At 40.6% G+C, this 18,775-nt stretch overlaps 1 long non-coding RNA gene across 2 annotated transcripts in view; it reads left to right on the forward strand.

Annotated features, from left to right (window-relative positions):
* Nucleotides 1-18,775, forward strand: part of LOC125728143 (uncharacterized) — a 270,792-nt gene that overhangs the window by 202,756 nt on the left and 49,261 nt on the right. The window contains exon 1 of one of the 2 annotated variants that reach the window (XR_007388939.1): nucleotides 15,806-16,221. The exons of the other annotated variant lie outside the window; for it this stretch is intronic. This is a non-coding gene — a long non-coding RNA (uncharacterized LOC125728143). Of the gene's footprint in view, nucleotides 1-15,805; nucleotides 16,222-18,775 lie in introns of those variants that run through there. 2 annotated transcript variants of the gene reach the window in all.

An 18,775-nucleotide genomic window follows, 5' to 3' on the forward strand; every position in this document is an offset into this window, starting at 1 on the left:
GTATTAAATAAATATGGATTATTTTGAGTATGGTTTGTGTCTGTGTGATTATTTAAAACATTGTGAAGTTTCACACAAAATTTGATTAGTTTAAATAATGATTGGTTAAACTCATAAGGTTCTCCACCAGAAGGAGACCAAAGTATTTGGTTCTATCGATGATCTCTACGCATGACCCATTGATGTGCAGCTGAGAGTGGTCACTCCGTGTTCAACAACCATTTCTTTTGTTTTGTCTACATTCAGAAACAGGTGGTTGGCTCTGCACCAGTTCGATAGTCATTGCACTTCCTCTTTGTATGCTTCCTCATCGTGTTTACTGATGAGACCCACCATAGCTGCGTCATCAGCAAACTTGATGATGTGATTTGAACTGTGCATTGGCACATAGTCATGAGTCATCAGAGTGAACAGTAGTGGACTGAGCACACAGCCCTGGCGGGCTCCAGTGCTCAGTGTGGTGGTGCTGGAAGTGTTGCTCCTGATCCAGACTGACTGAGGTTTCTCAGTAAAGTCCAAGGTCCAATTGGAAAGAGAGCCGTTCAGGCCCAGGAGGCTCAGTTCTTCAATCAGCTGCGGAATGATTGTGTTGAATGCTGAACTGAAGTCTATGAACAGCATTTGAACGCAAGTGTCTTGTGGGTAAGGGCCAAATGGAGTGTGGTGGCTATGGCATTGTCCATGGAACAGTCGTGGTGATATGTGAATTGCAGGGGGTCTAGTAATTAGGGCAGCAGGGTCTTGATGTGCTTTATGAAGAGCCTCTTGAAGCACTTCATAATGATGGGTGTGAGTGCAGCAGGACAGTATTTGTTGAGGCTGAACAATGAAGTTTTCTTCAGCATGGGGACGATGGTGGTGGTCTATTTCACTGGTTTGATTGATGAGAGAGAACTGACCGACTTTGACACGGGGAGAAGATGCAAAGTCCTCACTCATGGAATCCTGGTGGAGACTCGAAACCAGGTCCCAATGGTCTGAGACGACAGTGCTTGAAGCTGTGCCATTATGTTACGAGTAGTAGAATGGAAAAATAAAGGACGTTGTTTGAGAGTAATGACTCTGGGCTCTGCTAATGGAATTACTGCTGTTGGATTCTTGACTCCTTGATGAAGTTTTACAATATTTCCCTCAGTCTAACATATTTGAGCAATCGGACCTGAGCATGAGACTCTGATAGCATGAATGTCACATCAGATGCAAAAGTGACCACTGACTCTTAGGGTCAAAATATTGCATTTACACTACATCAACTAATTTCAACAAACTCATCTGACCACTAACCTGCTCTGTTAACGACGTTTTCAATTTCCCTTTTTCTGTGTCATTTGAAGTATGCAGCCATTGCTCAATGGCTGCATTGCTCAAATACTGCTGTCATTTTTAGATTAACAGTATTGGTCTAGTTTAATATATGCGCTCACTATTCCTTCTGGTTTTCCTGGTCAGGGTCATAGGGGGTGCTATCACAGACAGCACTGGCTACAGGGCTGGGGTACATGCTGGACAGGGTGCCACTCCTTCACATAACACACACTATGGGCAACTGAGAAACACCAGTTCATCAAACTGCATCTTTAAATGGCGGAAAAAAAACTGCACAAGAATCTACAACCTACTGAACCAGCTTGCCACTTGTTTAACATGCGACTATAATAGATTAGTACTTGCAGTTAATTAGTTTATAAACGTTTATGGCATTATTTTATGGCCATGTGCTTTGCATGTAAGACCTATAAATTATTTACAACTGTTTTTTTTTTTTATTGTAACCTGCACAGTTGTAACGTTCCTGGAATATCTTATTCCATAGTTACTGTTTTTCTAGGTATCATCATGTACTTTAGTGATGTACTTTTTATGACCAGTGATTGATGTGACAGAGTAACCCAATCAATAAGCAATTCATATATCTGTGATTTAGGAAAAACGCCTCCTGAATCCACAGAGGTAACACACCCCCAAGCCGCCAGAGGGCACTCTTACCATTTTATATAGTCTGCTGATAATTATATGCCTTTAATACACACTTCTGTTTAAGGTAAATAAGTTAAAAAGGGGAGTTGTGGAGGGGTGGGGGAAGGTTTGTTCTGAAGTATTGGAGGAGGGATTATCACTGGAGTGATATATTTACATTTCTTTCATTTGTAGATTTTTTTATGTGTGAATTTTGTGTTCATTTATGGGTTTTTTTTTGTTACTGTAAATCTGGTGAAACTTACCGTCAAGTAGAACAGTTTTGGACTTAAATTTGTAATTTTTCATACAATATATTGTATTTTCAAAATGTTTTTTATTGCTGCGAGGACTATCCCCATTAGGGAAACGGTGCATAACAAGCCTTCACCCTGGGGAAGATGGTGGTAGTGCTATCGTTTGACAACCAGAAGGTTGCAGGTTCAAGCCCTGGTTCCTCCTGTCCCCATCAAAATGGGGCCTTGAGCAAGACCCTAAACCCCAAATTGCTTCTAGTGTGTAGGTTGGCACCTTGCATGGAAGCCTTCGCCACCGGAGTGTGTGTGTGGCATAAAATGTAAAGTGCTTTGAGTACTTTGAAACGCGTTATATAAATGCAGTCCATTTACCCTGGGCAGAAAATGCATTGTTTGTACAGTATGCCTTAGTGACAGAGTACCAATTTCAGAGGGTATTAACTTGAAAAATATGCAATGAAATACCTCATAATAATGTCTGAACATTCAAACACAGCATACAATTCAGTTTGCAAATTTAAACAATTTTATCTAAAAAGGACAGTTTAATTTCAGAGCCAATGGCCGTGTGACAAAAAACATTTGAATTATTATTATTTTCTTAGTAAGATGAAACGCCGAAAACATTCCTGGAGCCTTCAATTTAGCGTACACAGTGCCCTCTACAGGATTCTGTCGAAACAGCATCCCCGTCAACCTCGTTTGCAGAATGTACGCATTTTTTTCCAGCATACGTTTTTCTTTATAAATCCCAAAATCTCCTTAGAAATGTAACAAATGTTATGAATGAAGCATTTATAAATGAGTTCCCCAATTAATGCGTTTACATGGCTAGCTCTGTAATTGCATTATTAAAATCACATGAAAACATCTTAATTGCATCAAGGCACGTAAACGTAGTCACATGACAAAAGATAACTTCGTGACTTAGCGAACTCATGTTCTTCATCTCCTCTGTATGGACCATAGAGCTGTGTATCGGAGAGTCTGGCGACACGCTACGTTTCAAGATAGAGAATATAATTCAATATGCTGCTATATTTTGCAATTTTTAAAATCTGATCTCAGGAAAACTTGTCAAGGTATAAAAAGCACACCGCCATGAAATCTGAGTACAAATGTTTGCTTTTTTTTTTTAACGCAACCATAATAGAGGGGTCTGCATTTATCACAGTCCCTGTAACAATCTAACATCATAGCACCATAACTACTGCGGATTCAGCCAACGGCGGCAACGTCACTAGTCAGCAGTGTTGTGCAGGTTACTGGAAATTACTACTCATCAATTACCGCATATAAATGTACTTTTAATACGGGTGGGATTGGACCATGTGTCTGCCAGGAGTTTCGACGTGTGGTGGGTGCAAATGGTCGGTGGCGATGTTTCTGCAACACAGAGATGTTTGCTGATGGGTTTTCAAGCATCGCGGAGACATAGTGCCAATGCATGTGTGCTCTCTGGCTAGTTATATTATTTCAGTGTTGCAGCTATGACAGTGCCAGACAATACAACCGTCTAATTGTATCTATCAGCGTACCTACAATACCACCCATTCATTGCGCCATGGTGAGGTCGGGTGGCGTTACATCATAAACGGGAAATTAAGGGAACATGCTGCCTTTATCCATTAATATTTTCACGCAAGACAAAGGTAAAGAGTGCATTTAAATTTCAGCACCTTCCGTGTTTTTTAATGGCAATTAGTTACATTACTCCTTACAGACAAGAGTAGTGGGATTATAGTAACGCCTTACTACCAACACTGCTAGGCTTGCTAATGCTAACGTTAGCAGTACAGCCTTATGCTACTTCCTCTCGCAAGATAAGATAGCGTTACTGTCACTGTGCAAATACAATGAGATGTCTTTGGAGCAAGGCTGTCGACGCCATGTTAAGGATAAAAGTACAAGTAAAATACAATATAAAATCAAAGAAACATACACCAACAGTAAAGAAGAACAAGGATGCGTAAAATACTGGTACCGGAAGCAAATAAACCAATAAAACACAGTCAGAGGAACACTGGAGAGTTCGGAGCAGCTGCGAATGTGCCGCCATCATTGTTCAGAATTCTTCACTTTGCGTTGCTACAGTGGAAGAGTGAAATGGCTGAAGATGGATTACAGCACTGCTGTCTAACGGTCCGGGGGTCAGACAGAGCACAAAGAGTAAACCACCGCGGGAACCTTTGCATGTAAACTGTTAATTAGAATCCGTACCTTTAGGACAAAACACAACATGGCAATAAGTGTATCGACATATCCCTAGATTCTTAGGAATATTGGCAATACGGGAAATTTTCCAAGTGTGCTAAACATTCAGTTGTAAATAAAAACCAGTGTGAGATAAGAACGTCTCCTCGCCATTTCCTTCTATTCTGATTGAATGGGTCGCTTAACGATCGCTGTGAATTCTGGGAGTCTGTGGAACGTCACTTATGTCCCCTTCTATTGTTTTTGAAAAAATGGAAAGATTCAATAAGTTCCATAACTTTTATCTATGCAACTACTCAGCCATGACCTACGATGCCAAGTGCCTTGCTCATTACTGGTGTAATCAGTTTTGGAACGATTTTCAGCATGCAGTGTACATCTGCAAGCAGGGGAGGAATCAAAATTCAGGGGGTCACTATTCATATGGTGATAATGAGGGTGCCCAAGCTGAGCTGATGTTTCCTGATGAGGCGCTGGATCAGCTGTGTGCCATTCCCGGGGTCCTGGAGATGGCTGTGGAGATGGGCTATCAGTGTGATGTAAATAGTTTTTCATAGAACCTGTAAATAATTAGGTGAGACATCTCACAAGTACTTAGGATAATATAAGATTAAGGTAGTTTAACCTTTAAGGCCAATAGGATGTTGGGGTATATCTCCAGGTGTGTGGAGTTTAAGTCAAGGGAGGTAATGCTAAGATTATACAATTCCTTGGTGAGACCTCACCTAGAATATTGTGTGCAGGTTTGGTCACCATATCTTAAAAAGGACATTGTGGCCTTAGAAAAGGTGCAGCGTAGGGCCACAAAAATGATTCCTGGTCTTAGAGGAATGTCATACGAGGAACGGTTACTTGAGCTAAATCTGTTCAGTCTCAAGCAAAGGAGATTGAGGGGGGACATGATCCAGGTATATAAGATTCTAACAGGTTTGGATGCTGTTCAACCAAATAGTTACTTCAGCATTAGTTTAAATACACGAACTCGTGGCCATAGGTGGAAATTAGCGGGAGAACATTTCAAGCTGGATTTAAGGAAGCACTTCTTTACGCAGCGTGTAGTCAGAGTATGGAATAGCCTTCCTGATAATGTAGTGCAAGCTGAATCCTTGGGTTCCTTTAAATCAGAGCTAGATAAGATTTTAACGACTCTGAGCTATTAGTTTAGTTCTCCCCAAGCGAGCTTGATGGGCCGAATGGCCTCCTCTCGTTTGTATAGTTCTTATGTTCTTATCTTAACTAATCCTAAGATTGTATGATATAAGATTACATAGGATAAGACTAAGAATAGGTTAAGATAAGGTTGTATATAATGTAAGATAACATAGAATAAGATAAGACTAAGATAGGATAAGTTAAGATTAAAGTAAGATAGTATGACATAAGATTACATAGGATACGATAAGAATAGGTTAAGATAAGACTTCTTATTCTTGTTTTTCTATTAAATAAATATGGATTATTTTGCGTATGGTTTGTGTCTGTGAAGTTATTTAAAATATTGTGAAGTTTGACACAAAATTTGATTAGTTTAAATAATGATTGGTTAAACTGATGTACATGTAGAGAATTGTAGTGGTCTTGCTATTGAATTAAAGGACTCTTCAGATCTCAAGTGCAGTGCAAAAAGTATAGAGGGGTAATTCATTAAATGCTGCACGCACAGGGACATTTTTTTGGTGTTAAATCCAAATTGCATGACCATTCTACTGCAAATACAGGCCTTTAAGTTTAAAGGTGCCATGGAACTCTACTTTGAAAGCTTGTGAAACAGCAAAAAAGTTGTTGTTTCTTTGTTTTCTGCACATGCGTCCACCAACCGGAAGGAGCCAGAGAGTGGCATTAAGAGTCTGCAGCTGTGTATTATTGCAACAGTAGACTAAGCTAATTTCCTAGATCCTTAAATTTGCAAGCACTCATTTGAAGAGACAATGAACCTTTACCATATGTAAACTTAATCAACTTAAAACACATAAAAGACATTCTCCTTCACCTTCTCCCTTATACTACAAGCCTTCCATTTCAGTTTAGCTGATTTTTAACACAGCTGACTTCTCCACTTGTAATGAATCCTGCATATGTGACAAACCACGATACGCCACTGCCTGGTCATGCCTGTGAAGTTAACTAGAATGTCACTAGCAGGCTGGCAAATTAATCCACAAGTTGTAGAGTACAGCACTGCTGCTTGCTAATTGCTTTATTTTTCCCGCCTATAATGACATTCAGTGAGGAATATTTGATAGCGTACTTTCCTGCATACTTTGTCAATTTGCACCAGGCACCAACGCAGCTTCTCCCCTTGGTTTACTAGTCATGGGAAAACAATGTTCGCGGTGAGCAAGCTGGGCCCAACAGGGTGTGTCACGTGACTTACTTGCATCTTGCCACAGGCAGTGATGGGCTATATTAAAATGTCTGTAAGCCTAGTGATAAAGGTCCTTAAAATGACAGAAAGCAAACTAATAAATAAAACTACACATTTTTGTTAATACTTTCAAATGCGTCAGACACATACAGTAAGATCTCTCAAAGTATTTTCTGACATTTTTTTTTCCCGCCCACTAAAATACAAATCAGAAAATGCTCAGAAGCAATTACACATGTATTCTAAATACGTTGAACTACATCCACACTAGGGAAACTTAAAATATTATCTTGACAGTTGGTTAAAACCAGGCACAACTTGAGGAATAATGGAACTCAAAATGGGCTGGGATATCCCTGATCTGTCTGCCAGTTCCTTTCGGTATGTTCCGCGACAAATTCATCGTTCAGTTCTACCAGAATCACTCTTGGCACTCTGAAAGAGCGGATAAGCCACAAATCATCACTGGGAAGATAATCATTGTCATCTCTAAATACTCCCTCCCTTAATATTTGGGCACAATGTCCTCTGCCATAATCAAGCTGCATGTTATGGATTTTTACACTGATGGTTCACACTCTTCCCCAATCAGGAACCGTGGGTTGACAGATTGATCCGCGCTGCAGTGAACGCCCAGACCACCGCTTATAATGCTGGTCTCAACACTGGACTTTCTACTACGGCGCTGTGGAGAGCATCCCGACTCAGAACATTACTTCCTGATTTGGGAATAGCTGTGTTCAGGATCGAAAAGCCTGCAATTATTTAAATCTGATTTTAGGAAAACTTGTCATGGTATAAAAAGCACACCACCAAATGCATGAAATCTGAGTAAAATGTTTACCTTTTTAACGCAACCATAATAGAGGGGTCTGCATTTGCATTTATCACAGTCCCTGTAACAATCTAACATCATAGCACCACAACTATTGCGGATTCAGCCAACGGTGGCAACGTTACTAGCCAGCAGCGTTGTGCAGGTTACTGGAAATTACTAGTTATCAATTACTGCATATAAAAGTACTTATAACGAGGGTGGGACTGGGCCATGAGTCTGCGAGGAGTTTCGACGTGTGGTGGGTGCGGCAAGGGGCAGCATCAGCGCATGCTCCCCCAGCTTGACCTAACCTGTATATATATATATATATGTATATATATAGCCTGATAAAGGAAGATAAGAGTGGGCTAAAGGTTGCATATTGATCACTTTAACATCGCGCCAACATCGGGGGAATATGGAATCAAATGATCGGTGGCGATGTTTCTGCAACACAGAGATGTTTGCTGATGGGTTTTCAAGCATCGCGGAGATATAGTGCCAATGCATGTGTGCTCTCTGGCTAGTTATATTATTTCAGCGTTGCAGCCATGACAGTGCCAGACAATACAACCGTCTAATTGTATCTGTCAGCGTACCTACAATATCACACATTCATCACGCCACGGTGAGGTCGGATGGCGTTACATCATAAACAGGAAATTAGGGGAACATGCTAACACTGATATCTCTTCAAGCCATCATTAGTGGCTCCCTCATCTGGCCTCAGAAGTGGTTGCATCCCAGAGCCACCTGCTGGTCTTGGTGGCACTTCAGTGTTTGCCTGTAGAGGAGATGCTCAGTGGCAGTGATGGTGGGAGTCCCAGATGAGACAAGATGAGCACAGAGCTGTCCAGCCCATTGTTGCCAAAGGTCACATTCTACCAGAATGCCCTGACACTAACTTCCAAACATCCCACGGACCCCAGCTATCCCCTGTAGGGAAACTGAATAAGAAGCCTTTACCCTGGGCAGAAAATGCATTGTTTGTACAGTACGTCTTAGTGACAGAGTACCAATTTCAGAGGGCATTTTGTTGAAAAACATGCAGTGAAATATCTAATAACGATATCGGAACATTCAAACACAGCATACAATACAGTTTGCAAATGTAAACAGTTTTATTTAAAAGGACAGTTTAATTTCAGAGCCAATGGCCGTGTGACCAAAAACATTTGAATCATTATTATTCTCTTAGTAAAATGAAAAGCAGAAAACATTCCTGGAGCCTTCAATTTAGCGTGCACAGTGCCCTCTACAGGATTCTGTCGAAACAGCATCCCCGTCAGCCTCGTTCGCAGAACGTAGGAGTTCTTTTCCCAGCGTACCCTTTTCTTTATAAATCCCAAAATCTCCTTACAAATGTAAGTATGAATGTTTGTCATCTTTTTCGGTCACACGAAGCCTTTATAAATGAGATTCCCCCATTAATGCGTTTACATGGCTATGCTCTGTAACTGCGCCATTAAAAACACATGAAAACATCTTAATTGCGTCAAGGCACGTAAACGTAGTCACATGACAAAAGATAACTTCGTGACTTAGCAAAGTGCAGGTTCTTCGTTTCCTCTGTGTGGACCATAGAGCTGTGTATCCGAGTCTGACGACCCGCCACGTTTTAAGATACAGAGAATACACGTCAATATGCTGCTATATTTTGGAATTTTTTTAATCTGATCTCAGGAAAACTTGTCAAGGTATAAAAAGCACACCGCCATGAAATCTGAGTACAAATGTTTGCTTTTTTTTTTTAACGCAACCATAATAGAGGGGTCTGCATTTATCACAGTCCCTGTAACAATCTAACATCATAGCACCATAACTACTGCGGATTCAGCCAACGGCGGCAACGTCACTAGTCAGCAGTGTTGTGCAGGTTACTGGAAATTACTACTCATCAATTACCGCATATAAATGTACTTTTAATACGGGTGGGATTGGACCATGTGTCTGCCAGGAGTTTCGACGTGTGGTGGGTGCAAATGGTCGGTGGCGATGTTTCTGCAACACAGAGATGTTTGCTGATGGGTTTTCAAGCATCGCGGAGACATAGTGCCAATGCATGTGTGCTCTCTGGCTAGTTATATTATTTCAGTGTTGCAGCTATGACAGTGCCAGACAATACAACCGTCTAATTGTATCTATCAGCGTACCTACAATACCACCCATTCATTGCGCCATGGTGAGGTCGGGTGGCGTTACATCATAAACGGGAAATTAAGGGAACATGCTGCCTTTATCCATTAATATTTTCACGCAAGACAAAGGTAAAGAGTGCATTTAAATTTCAGCACCTTCCGTGTTTTTTAATGGCAATTAGTTACATTACTCCTTACAGACAAGAGTAGTGGGATTATAGTAACGCCTTACTACCAACACTGCTAGGCTTGCTAATGCTAACGTTAGCAGTACAGCCTTATGCTACTTCCTCTCGCAAGATAAGATAGCGTTACTGTCACTGTGCAAATACAATGAGATGTCTTTGGAGCAAGGCTGTCGACGCCATGTTAAGGATAAAAGTACAAGTAAAATACAATATAAAATCAAAGAAACATACACCAACAGTAAAGAAGAACAAGGATGCGTAAAATACTGGTACCGGAAGCAAATAAACCAATAAAACACAGTCAGAGGAACACTGGAGAGTTCGGAGCAGCTGCGAATGTGCCGCCATCATTGTTCAGAATTCTTCACTTTGCGTTGCTACAGTGGAAGAGTGAAATGGCTGAAGATGGATTACAGCACTGCTGTCTAACGGTCCGGGGGTCAGACAGAGCACAAAGTAAACCACCGCGGGAACCTTTGCATGTAAACTGTTAATTAGAATCCGTACCTTTAGGACAAAACACAACATGGCAATAAGTGTATCGACATATCCCTAGATTCTTAGGAATATTGGCAATACGGGAAATTTTCCAAGTGTGCTAAACATTCAGTTGTAAATAAAAACCAGTGTGAGATAAGAACGTCTCCTCGCCATTTCCTTCTATTCTGATTGAATGGGTCGCTTAACGATCGCTGTGAATTCTGGGAGTCTGTGGAACGTCACGTCTGCAGCTCTCGCGTTACTTGCTGCCAGGAAGGAATTCTATTTAAATACTTCAATACATTTTATTTATAACATTTTCTGTTTTTAGACGTGTCTTCTAAATTTACGGTGCTTCTATTATCTTTCCGCGCTTTTGTCAATATATATCGTGTGTCTGGTCATTTGATTAAAGTGCTTGAAGACTTTGCCACGCGCTGACACTAATCGACCACCATATCTTAGCAACCGCATCATAACAATTCTAATTCCGTTTCGAGTTTTGATTCAAACATTCAAAGCAGCTCAGATTTGCACTTTCCCAGCAAAAGACAAGACGCGAAAGATGTCTGCCTTCATCTACCTGCGGAGAATCGACTGGCTCCTGCCAAATGACGCCGTCAGTGTCCGGATTGCTCCGGAAGACATCCCCGGTTCAGTCAGCCATGGTAAGAACGGCAAAATGATGCCTAGAATATCTCAGCACTCGAAGAATGAAAGTCAGAACAGGCTTGGCTGGTCTTGTTGAATCTTGCAGTCTGTGATAACTATCTTATTTTGGAACTACGTGTCTTAGGATACTAAATAATAAAATGGTTCACCTTTAGCCCAACGGTGATTTGTTACCATGAAGCAGTAAAAATACGGGGCTCTTTTCAGCATGTCTGCTGTACTGCACAATGAAATCCGTAAAATCTGTGGCTGTGATGTGTTTGAACATAACAGGAAAGCGACGTCAAATGGTAAGGTAACAGGTGAACATGTCCCACATTGGCAAAAGCCAGCCAACGGGAGTAACCCCCCTCCTTCTGGGGGTGTGCCTAAATTCTCGTCTGAACGCGCTCATTTATTCACTTGCAGGGTGTTGCCATGAGATGGCGCTTTCTTTACAAAAACACATTTTAGTTGTGGTCACAAGTTCATACACAAGTACAACAAGTATCAACGAGAATCTTTTGGTAGCCATTAGCAAGCTTCTGGCATAATTGATACTTTAAAGTAAACTGAAGCTACAGCCAAAGTTTTTACAACACCGGAGACAAACAGGGCTAGGTACTTGGATAGCGAGCATGCCGGTACATACTAATCCAGCGCTATGATGTCATACAGTAACGAGACAGGAACTGTTTTGAAGCTTGGCATCCTGATCAGGAGTGACAATTTGTTGTTCTAATATTCATTTATTGTTTTGCATTGTTCCTGGAATAATGTGATTGCACATTTTATTCATCGACGTTTAATCCGTTGCATGTTATAAACTGTAAAAAGGCTAGTATTGTGTCTTTTCTTACAGTTGTTTTCAATTGCTAAGACAGGGTAGTATCTAGGGTAGCATCTCCACATGCCTGATCCATCCTTGGCATTGCTCTGGAGGAATATCCTGGCATCCAACATTCATTGTTTGATCTTGTGTCAACTGACATAATTTCTTTGTATTATGTGTTTTTTACAATCTGTTTTAGAAAGGGTCTTGATAGTGATTTAGCAAAATGACATGTTTCAGTTTTGACTGTCTTATTAGCAGTTTTTGGGTCAGTATGTAGGTATGTGCAAATTGGCCTCTGAAAATGTAATATTGTGAGTGAGACAGGAATCCATGGCTTTTGAAGCATTTAGTCATTGATTGCATTTTGTATGAAAGCAAAGTGAAATGCTAAACAGTTTAGCCCACATAAGTAAATGTTGTGGTGACTGCATGAAGAGTTTTGAGAAAGCAACTTCAGTATTGCAGTATTTGTCTTAGCAAATGAAAAAAAAACCTGTAAAATTCACACTGCCTTTCCAAACTGATTGGTGTGAAGAGCAGTGACAGACAGTCCAGACTGATGGGCCATTGACAGTATGCAAAGGTCTGGTGACTCCAAAGTCACTTCAAAGTTGTAACACTTTAGTAATCAAACCTCATACAATTTTCTGAATGTCTCATTCACCTTTGTGTAGCCATCCCCTATGTCTGTAAGCTTCAGAACTCAAGCTTAGGCTAGAAATATTTATAATGTGATTTTTTACAATTTGTCAGCACCACTGAAAATAAGTTTTTGAAAAGTGTATGTTTAAAGTAGATTTTAACAAAAAAAAAAATATATATATAGAATAATCACATTCTAAATGTTGACAGATTATTGGTGCTGAGTTTGTGCTGAATAAAAGCATTCGTAGCACTTTGGGATAAATGTTTTTTAGACAGGTGAAATATTTAACAGTTTTTCTGAATTGCTGAAATATTAGAAATCGTTTTGGGAACAAAACTGCCGATTGCCAAAAGTCATTTATTGAATCAGTTACTTCTTTGGCAAAACTTTAAACCATGGTCACCTAGTTAGACACAATTTGCAGATCTCAGTCATCCTTTTTGCAAAACTCAAAACACATTCCCATTCATCAAAACACATTTTGCGCTATGGTGAACTTTGATGCAAAATAGAAAACACAGGCCACAGAAGTGAAGCGCAGCCAGCACACAGTAGTCATTTGAACACAATGACTCAAAACTATTCACACACATTTCTAAACATTTGAGGAAGCCAAAGAGTGACTAGAACATAGAATACGTGCCATAGAAGGATAGGAGTTGCATTTTGAAGTCAAGGTACAAATGGGTCACACAGAGGATTCTTTCTGCATCACTCAACAAGGGATAGCATCGCTAGACCCAGCCCTGAGACATGGCGATGAGGCAGGATGAATATTCTTCTGTGACTCTGGCTTGGCAGTTGCACAACATTTTACTGTAATATGCCTCTCGTTTGTTTACTTTTTGGCGTTGTTCTTTACAGTCACTTTTCTGGAGTACTGAGTATGGCAAACGTTACATATTAATTATCAGTCATATGGTAGACGACCATAATTTTTTTTAACTATTATTATAGTCTTACGGTTTCTCATTTACATGTCAACAACAGTTTTGATTGGTACTGTTTTCATTTTTTGCTGTAGAGTGCTATGACTGTTCAGTAGTGTACCTTTACCCAACTGACGAGATGCATGGTCTGAAAACAGTGTTTGCTTTTGAGCAAAGATAATATAGTTTTGAGAAGATTGTTTGATTTTGCAAGACAAGCGTAAGGTTTTGTGAGTTTAGCTTGAATTTTAGAGTTTGTGCTTAGTGGTTTGATTACAGGAGATGAGAGATTTTAGGACATGTGTTTTAGCAATTCAGAAAAACAGTAAAATGTCAAGGCCTGTCAGACTACTTTGAAAGTGGGTGAGAGGCCTCAGACTCCATAGGGTTACAGTAAATACTTGTTATGCTATGTTTCTTTTATGTTCCTCTTTTTGTGTCTGGTACTATGACAAAAAATCCCAGTCTATCTATCTAGTGCTACTTCATTATCCCATTGTCTTTCTGCAATGTTCTCATGTACAGTACTGTCAGCAAAACAGCATGATACTACCACCACCATGCTTGACCGTTGGTTCAGTGTTCTTAGGTTAAGAAAACAACCTCACCTTGATCCCCTGCAAACATATCTCTTTTCATTGTGGCCAAGCAGAGAAGTTTATGACAGATTCACACGTCATCGTGACTGCCCCCAGCCCTCCTGTGAATGTGCAGCCATCAGCAGCCTTTCAGACTGTTAGCCAGAAGGAAAGACAGAACAGACTAAGGAATGCGTCCGTTTTATTCAAGCACAGTACAGAACCATAAGCATTTTTATTTTTCATTTTCCACTCTGTCCACCTTTATTCTCCACAAGCAACCGTATTACTTTGTTTAGGCCTGTAATTATTGTATTGCACACATCTTGGGTCCGCCTTATCTCCAAAAGGTGAAGTAAAATACAAAATTCTAATTTCATCAATAAACTGACTAAAACACATTTTGCTAGTTTTAGGCCATCTTTGCCTCACAACAGAAACAATTTCTTACATTTCTCAGGCCATCTATTGCAGTGTAGTCAGTTTATTAATGAAATTGGAATTTTGTCTAAATATAAGAAAATTATACTTCCTTAGATTTTCATTTTCTGCAGTGGAGTTACAATACCTGATTTCAGGTAAGTCATTTCTGCTTCCATAATCACTGCTCTCCCTGGTGGATGGATAAATCATTGCAAGTACTTTACACACATCATCGTGGGGGATCTCATTATAGCCAAGGTGCCACCCAAGGCCCAGCAGGGACCTGTCATGGACCAGCCAAGGACCAGCCAAGGCCCCATCATGGAAACAGGGGAAAATTCAAGCGGCTACATCTGTAAATTTGGTGCACATGAACCTTTCCAGTGTTGTTTTTCGCTGTTGTTCTGCATATCAGGGAATCTGTGCACTACATGGTGTGTTTTTATAGGTCAAGTTCCCCTGCTGAAATGCAGGCAGCCCAATTCAAGACCAGCGCATAAGTCTCCCAAGCATGTGTTTCCTATATCCGATAAGATGGCAGAATTTCTCTCAATGTGCAATACTGACTGCCAAGTGCGATATCTGTGATGTATGTGATGTACTTTTCTTGTAGAGTGACATAAGGATTCACTTTAATTAAATGTGTGTCCCCTATCTTTATAATCCAAAAGGACGAACCAGTACCAGCAGTGGAGGCCGTCAGAAGAAATGCCGCACTGGGCCACCGGCACCCAGCTCCCAAACCATATCTGGATCTGCTCCCATCCCGTTGGCGACCAGCAGGGCTCAGCAGGGCAGAAGACGCCGTAGAAATACGGCGGGAGGCCGGTCAGGCCGTAGAAAGAAGTGTAAAAAACAGAAGGGGCCATTTACAAAAAATTTGCAGAACCTGCTAACCTTCAGTAACCCCTTTGATTCAATCCAGGTGGGTGACAAGATCCCGTGTGTGGATCTCACCCAGAGTGACGACGAGGTTGCTACCATCCTGTGTCGCACTCCATCAATGTCAGAGCCTGAGCCCTGCTCACCAGCCTTCTCCTCCACTTCCTTCTTATTTCCATCACCAGTCCCATCCTCTTTTGCCTCCTCTCCATCCCCATCTTTTTTTACAGACTCTCCTCCTCCGTCACCATGTGTAGTCTCACCTGTAAGCCCATCTCCACACCCATCTTCACCTCCAGCCACAGTTCATCCCACCCCTCTGTATCAGGTTCCAGCGCAAGCTGCAGCCCCCTCATCTGAGCTGGTTACGGGTCCGACACCCCTACTTATTTCCCCTTCTGTTGTTTTTGAGAAAATGGAAAGATTCAATAAGATGCATAACTTTTATCTATGCAACTATTCTAAAATGACCTATGATGCCAAGTGCCTTGCTCATTACTGGTGTAATCAGTTTTGGAATGATTTTCAACATGCAGTTTACATCTGCAAGCAGGGGAAGAATCAAAATTCAGAGAATCACTACTCATATGGTGATAATGAGGGTGCCCAAGCTGAGCTGATATTTGATGATGAGGCGCTGGATCAGCTAAGTGCCATCCCCGGGGTCCTGGAGATGGCTGTGGAGATGGGCTATCAGTGTGATGTAAATAGTTTTTCATAGAACCTGTAAATAATTAGGTGAGACATCTCACAAGTACTTAGGATAATATAAGATTAAGGTAGTTTAACCTTATCTTAACTAATCCTAAGATTGTATGATATAAGATTACATAGGATAAGACTAAGAATAGGTTAAGATAAGGTTGTATATAATGTAAGATAACATAGAATAAGAAAAGAGTAAGATAGGATAAGTTAAGATTAAAGTAAGATAGTATGACATAAGATTACATAGGATAAGATAAGAATAGGTTAAGATAAGACTTCTTATTCTTGTTTTTCTATTAAATAAATATGGATTATTTTGCGTATGGTTTGTGTCTGTGAGGTTATTTAAAATATTGTGAAGTTTGACACAAAATTTGATTAGTTTAAATAATGATTGGTTAAACTGATGTACATGTAGAGAATTGTAGTGGTCTTGCTATTGAATTAAAGGACTCTTCAGATCTCAAGTGCAGTGCAAAAAGTATAGAGGGGTAATTCATTAAATGCTGCACGCACAGGGACATTTTTTTGGTGTTAAATCCAAATTGCATGACCATTCTACTGCAAATACAGGCCTTTAAGTTTAAAGGTGCCATGGAACTCTACTTTGAAAGCTTGTGAAACAGCAAAAAAGTTGTTGTTTCTTTGTTTTCTGCACATGCGTCCACCAACCGGAAGGAGCCAGAGAGTGGCATTAAGAGTCTGCAGCTGTGTATTATTGCAACAGTAGACTAAGCTAATTTCCTAGATCCTTAAATTTGCAAGCACTCATTTGAAGAGACAATGAACCTTTACCATATGTAAACTTAATCAACTTAAAACACATAAAAGACATTCTCCTTCACCTTCTCCCTTATACTACAAGCCTTCCATTTCAGTTTAGCTGATTTTTAACACAGCTGACTTCTCCACTTGTAATGAATCCTGCATATGTGACAAACCACGATACGCCACTGCCTGGTCATGCCTGTGAAGTTAACTAGAATGTCACTAGCAGGCTGGCAAATTAATCCACAAGTTGTAGAGTACAGCACTGCTGCTTGCTAATTGCTTTATTTTTCCCGCCTATAATGACATTCAGTGAGGAATATTTGATAGCGTACTTTCCTGCATACTTTGTCAATTTGCACCAGGCACCAACGCAGCTTCTCCCCTTGGTTTACTAGTCATGGGAAAACAATGTTCGCGGTGAGCAAGCTGGGCCCAACAGGGTGTGTCACGTGACTTACTTGCATCTTGCCACAGGCAGTGATGGGCTATATTAAAATGTCTGTAAGCCTAGTGATAAAGGTCCTTAAAATGACAGAAAGCAAACTAATAAATAAAACTACACATTTTTGTTAATACTTTCAAATGCGTCAGACACATACAGTAAGATCTCTCAAAGTATTTTCTGACATTTTTTTTTCCCGCCCACTAAAATACAAATCAGAAAATGCTCAGAAGCAATTACACATGTATTCTAAATACGTTGAACTACATCCACACTAGGGAAACTTAAAATATTATCTTGACAGTTGGTTAAAACCAGGCACAACTTGAGGAATAATGGAACTCAAAATGGGCTGGGATATCCCTGATCTGTCTGCCAGTTCCTTTCGGTATGTTCCGCGACAAATTCATCGTTCAGTTCTACCAGAATCACTCTTGGCACTCTGAAAGAGCGGATAAGCCACAAATCATCACTGGGAAGATAATCATTGTCATCTCTAAATACTCCCTCCCTTAATATTTGGGCACAATGTCCTCTGCCATAATCAAGCTGCATGTTATGGATTTTTACACTGATGGTTCACACTCTTCCCCAATCAGGAACCGTGGGTTGACAGATTGATCCGCGCTGCAGTGAACGCCCAGACCACCGCTTATAATGCTGGTCTCAACACTGGACTTTCTACTACGGCGCTGTGGAGAGCATCCCGACTCAGAACATTACTTCCTGATTTGGGAATAGCTGTGTTCAGGATCGAAAAGCCTGCAATTATTTAAATCTGATTTTAGGAAAACTTGTCATGGTATAAAAAGCACACCACCAAATGCATGAAATCTGAGTAAAATGTTTACCTTTTTAACGCAACCATAATAGAGGGGTCTGCATTTGCATTTATCACAGTCCCTGTAACAATCTAACATCATAGCACCACAACTATTGCGGATTCAGCCAACGGTGGCAACGTTACTAGCCAGCAGCGTTGTGCAGGTTACTGGAAATTACTAGTTATCAATTACTGCATATAAAAGTACTTATAACGAGGGTGGGACTGGGCCATGAGTCTGCGAGGAGTTTCGACGTGTGGTGGGTGCGGCAAGGGGCAGCATCAGCGCATGCTCCCCCAGCTTGACCTAACCTGTATATATATATATATATATGTATATATATAGCCTGATAAAGGAAGATAAGAGTGGGCTAAAGGTTGCATATTGATCACTTTAACATCGCGCCAACATCGGGGGAATATGGAATCAAATGATCGGTGGCGATGTTTCTGCAACACAGAGATGTTTGCTGATGGGTTTTCAAGCATCGCGGAGATATAGTGCCAATGCATGTGTGCTCTCTGGCTAGTTATATTATTTCAGCGTTGCAGCCATGACAGTGCCAGACAATACAACCGTCTAATTGTATCTGTCAGCGTACCTACAATATCACACATTCATCACGCCACGGTGAGGTCGGATGGCGTTACATCATAAACAGGAAATTAGGG

This window comes from Brienomyrus brachyistius, unplaced genomic scaffold, assembly GCF_023856365.1.
Source record: "Brienomyrus brachyistius isolate T26 unplaced genomic scaffold, BBRACH_0.4 scaffold171, whole genome shotgun sequence".
In the NCBI taxonomy this organism is placed as follows: Eukaryota; Metazoa; Chordata; class Actinopteri; order Osteoglossiformes; family Mormyridae; genus Brienomyrus; species Brienomyrus brachyistius.